General features: G+C 45.2%; 1 long non-coding RNA gene across 1 annotated transcript in view; it reads left to right on the forward strand.

Moving 5' to 3' along the window:
- Positions 1–1,739, forward strand: part of LOC108448072 — an 8,772-nt gene extending 7,033 nt beyond the window's left edge. Inside the window, exon 2 of the long non-coding RNA XR_001863855.1 lies at positions 1,042–1,739. This is a non-coding gene — a long non-coding RNA (uncharacterized LOC108448072). The remainder of the gene's footprint in view (positions 1–1,041) is intronic.
- The last annotated feature ends 3,383 nt before the right edge of the window (positions 1,740–5,122 follow it).

Consider the following 5,122-nt stretch of genomic DNA (forward strand, 5'->3'; position numbering starts at 1 on the left):
AGAGGGGCCCTGAGGGCACAGACACGGGGTATCCCTGCCCCTGCTCAGCCTCGTTCCCATTGGTTGGTTTGTGTTCCCTGCGCGGGCAGAAGGACCCTTGGTCCGGTGACTGGAACAGTTCTGGGCAGAGCTCCGGCCATGCGGCTGGACAAGTAAACATCTCTCTGAAACATCTAGCAAGAATCCGTCCATATATATTTCCTTTCCACGGGACTCCTGGTTTGATATACGCATGTTGCAGTATCCCCACTGCAACAAACCTCCTCCATTCCATGTGCTCCTCCTTCTCTGTTTTCTCTGCCTCTCTGCAGCATTCAGATGTGATGATGGCATATAACTGAATTTCCATGGATTACAAATCCCTGTGCAGCATGTTTGTGTGCTCTTAATCCACTCCTTAGTCCACGTGATCTTTTATGGGATGTTTTCTACTCACTGAGTATGCAGAAATGTTATTTGGCTAGCAGGCTAAACACACAGAGAAACACTCTGAAACACCCAGCCTGTGCAGAGATGACCACCACAGCTATGGATCCTAGAGCTTAATTCCCTGATGCACAGGTGCTGATGTGTCCCAGAAGAACAAGCATGGAATAGCACAGGGGCAGTGGGACCAGGAGTACAGACCAACTTGGCTGTCTTGTATGTGGGCTACTCAAAAATGCTGCTAAAAACAAGTATATGAAAATCAAATATAATCTCCAGTATTGTGATTCCTCAGGTCTGACATAGCTATAAAAGTCTGGTGCTGATTCTGGGCTGTCTCCACCAATTAGAGGAAGACATGGGCCCTGACAGGAATGACTCATCCCTGTCCTCAGGAATTTGTCTCTAGAATAGTACAGTTTACTTTCTCCAGGTGCTGTCCATCTCCCTTGTCTGCAAAGGCACTCAAAGCCACTTAGCTTTTGCATTCCCACAGCTAGCTGAGACACAATATTCACCTCAAAGCAATTCAGGATCCTGTGTCCCGCCTCCTTGTGAGAATCCCGATGTGCCACATATAAATATGCACAACCCAGTCTTGTCTCTGTTTTGCAGGTCTTTGAAACCCCCTCTGCTGAAGTCTGCAGTGTGCATCCATGACTCCTTCCATGGGCTAAGGACCTGCTCCCAGAGCTGTGGAGTGTGACAATGGTGTTTGTGTCCAGTCTATCAAACGCCATTATCACACTAAATAGTTCCTGGCAGACAAAGCATCACGTCAGGAAGGTTTGGGACCTCTGGCAGTACATCTTCCCACTGTGCTGAGGAATAAACAACCATGGTACATGTACAGCAGGATGACTCTGCTCCTTCTTTTAGAGGCAAAAGCACCAGAGTATGTGAGAAATCCATACTCTGACACAAGCGCTTCCAGATCCCCATTGTAAAGCACACCAGACATCTTAAGGAATCATCACTATACTGTCATCACTAGGAAAGTGGATTTCCTTGGCATTAATAGGGCTGCGTTTACCTCTGAGAGGTCAGCTTGTGATTTTCTTTTTCCCATTGAACTGACTAGGACAATAAAACTGATGGCAATTAGGCAATGGGGTGAAACTCCATCTCTGACTTTGGCACCAAACTACAACATACATTTGGAATATTAATTGGCTGAGATGCTCACAACATTTTTCAAACAGAACACTTCCCAAAATTCTGATAAAAATCTATTGCCTCTGTTATAAACATGTATTATAGTATTGGCTTCTCGCAAAGTATTAAAGTAGATATTATGTAATGTTAGAAATGCTTTTTGCTGTGTGGATGTAGTTTTCTCTCGTTTTAGCAAGAATGTTAGCAAGTGTGAGCAAGTAAGATAACCTCCAAGCGAGCAGAAGATGAGGCCCAAGGAGCTGCTAATCAACACTTTGTCCAGGGAACAAAAGGGCCCAAAGGCTACTCCGCCTGGAGAACGGGCGGCCAGGAGGGTCCGAGAGCCGCTATCACCGCTCTGCCCGGGGGGCAAAGAGGCCCAAAGCTGCAATCAGCCCTGACTGTCTGGAGAATTAAGAGATCCACCCTACCATCTACTCTTACCTAGCGGGCCCAACCCCAAGAATCAAAAGAAATAAAACCACAAGGCCGAAGACTAGCATGCTCTAAAAAGGCAGACCCAAGGAGTGGCCATGCAGATCAATTCCTAGAAAAGTTTTAATATGAATAGAGAACAGACAGTAAAAATGGTATAAAAAGGACTCACCTCGAGCATCAGGTGTGCTCTTGGCAGAGCGCCAAGGCACCTGGCCATTATCCCTTTGCTTTATTTTATGTGTCTCTTATTGTCTTTATATTAAACTCTTTAAATTCTAACAGGAGAGTGAACCTCATTTTTCACAGCCTCTAACTTGAAACACCATTTATCCAATGCATTTAGCTTTGCTCACGTCCCACCACGCCCAAGCCGCTTGCCTTATGTTCTAAACCTCCTGTTTTGGGAATGGTCACAATTTCCTCACAGAAATTCTTCTGAACACTATTGTAAAGAGTAGGCATCATCCATAGGAACTTTCAAAGGCCTAATGAAAGCCAGGTACCAGCAGTGCACTGAGGAGCCTAAATCCCACGGAAGAGTCCAAGATTTAGGCTCACAGGATGTTGTGCTCTAATTTGCAAGGGAAGCAGTAACTTTAATATTCATCAGTGTGTTCCAAACTTCACCTTTCCTGACTTCTAGTTCTAAGTAACCCAGCATACACATGGAACGGGAAGCTTCCTATGGCTGTGAGGTGCAGAGTCCTGCTGGAAGAAAGCCTCGAGGAGTACGTGATATTTACCATTTACGGATTAAACTGTTTCCATGTGCAACCAATTTTATTACACAGGGTTTCCCAACCGAACATCTTCAACGAGTTACTTATTTTTCTTCCCTAAACCTTCTTTTCTTCCATGACTTATTGCCATGGAACAGTCATTAGCAATGTGTACTGCAGGAAAAACTACAGTGTTGTATATTAAAACTCACTTCCAGTCTAGATGTTTTTAAAAGAATTCTCAGCTCTCACCACCTGATCCCAGGTGTCCCTGTCACAACACCAAATGCCTTCTCACTGCGTATCTGCGGAACAGGAAAATTGGTCAGTGCCGAGCTTTTAGCTCTGTAAAAACAGAAAAAGGCTGCAGGTCCTTAGTGAAAAGGTGCAAAGGGAGAGTTTTGGGCTGGGCTGACCCACAGCATAAGGTCAGACCCAGTCCCTTGTCTGCAGGGAGCAGAAAAATGAATTGGAAAGATTGATGTAGTGGGCCAGATCCAAACCCTCTGGCACAGACTGGGCACCTGTAAGGCCACGAGGTATCAACACTATCCAGTGACACTGCTCTGCCACGGCTGCACAAGCAACCTCAGGATCCCAAAGCCAACACTCTCCTGCTGTCCAAGACTTTTCCATGCCTTTGCAGGAGGAAAACAGAAGTGGGGTGTCTGCAAGGCCGTGTATCATGTTTTCACAGCAGTGACTTTTCTCCTTAGCCTCGGGCTGAGAAGGCAAGGAAGGCTTTCTCGTCCTTCCCCACGCAGCAGTGCTCTCTGGGAGCCTGTACAAGTGTTTTGATTTGAAAAACATCTACTGTTTCTCCCCCTCAGCAAGCCTTGTGTGTTCCTTCCCTGAGCACAGTATCCATATCACATCAACAGAAAGAGTGGAGATTAGGGCTGGCATTTTGGACTAGCTCTATGATTTGCAATGTCATCACAGCCTATTCTACATCACTGACTCCTACTGAGATGCAGAACGTGAATCCCCCACTGCTGGGGCTCCATTATGGAATGCCTGTGCAGGCTTGCCAGCTTCTGTTTGTGATGTTATTAAAGGAAACCCATTTTAAAAATTCAGTCAAATATCCATGTGGGCACACCATTCCCAAACTTCCCTGGTGCTCTGTGGCAGGAGAGCATTGCAGATTAATTCTCCCTTTTACTGTGCTCAAAAATGAGAAGCTTTGTACTGAGGCTTTTATTGTAGAGCAACATGACCTTCCCAAGACACACACAAGAATTACATATACTAAAGTTTTCTGAGCGTAAGAAAAAAGAAACGGCATGATGGATCTGCATCCCTGCAGCTCACTGGTAGGTTATCTGAGGTCAAGCTGCAGGAGTTACATTGAAAGCTCCTCCAGTAACAACTGCATACAAACTTCTCCTGCTATGTCACAGAAGGAAAGGATTGGGAATCATACCGCCTGTTTTTTCATGGGGTCCTCCCTCCACCTTATACCTCCTTCCAGTGATAACTATTCAAGGCACAGCATTCAAATACATCAGCTGCCTCCTGAAGCTGCTTCCTGCGGAGCCCTGGGGTCATACATGTATGCACAATGACTGGGGAATGGGGATCATGGAGTGGCAATGGTCTGTTCAGCCAAGACCAGGCACAGAATCACACCCTGACACTTGCAGTCTGGCTTTTCCTTTTGGAAATGTGAAGAATAACCAAACTTCCATGACAAAGGTCTATCCTTCTGCAAAGGTTGAAACCACTGCAGATGTTCTGGTTACAAGTTTCCCAATTTTCCAGTTTTAGAGAAAATTCTTCTGCATTCCAGACTCATATTTCAGGCCCAGGCTGTTTTCCATACCCATTGACTTTCTCAGTAAGTGAGGTGGTTATTTAAGCTCTGAAGCTGGACCCAGAGTCCACAGTGACTTCCTGCACCGTCCACTGGATTTCAAACTGTCCCCTTGAGTCCATGGAGGACCGATGGACTCTGATTCACCCACTGCTACCACGAAGACTGCTTGAACACTCAGGTGACGTTTCCAAATGTATCCAAGGTTCTACTTCAAAAGGGACTGAGGAGCCCAGTTTCCACCGAGCAAGAAAGTTCTAAGAAACATAGACATCTTTTGGAAAAAAAAGATCAACTTAAGAGTTACGTGTCTAATGTTTTGTGGATATGGACATAGACACTGAAATGCCTCAGGCATTTTAAAAAAACATCACCACTGCAGCTCAATGGTTTTTAAAGCACTAAAAACTGTGAAAGAATAGGTAAAATGATCCATTTCTACCATCTGAAAAACTTCACATCAACACTTAGTTCTGCAGTAGTTGGTTTCCTGCACATCAGTTAGCAGAGAACTACTAAAATCTCAAATGCTTTGGAACTACTCCAGAGAACTTCATTCCATGTCACA

Source organism: Corvus brachyrhynchos, unplaced genomic scaffold (assembly GCF_000691975.1).
Source record: "Corvus brachyrhynchos isolate BGI_N302 unplaced genomic scaffold, ASM69197v1 scaffold297, whole genome shotgun sequence".
NCBI lineage: Eukaryota > Metazoa > Chordata > Aves > Passeriformes > Corvidae > Corvus > Corvus brachyrhynchos.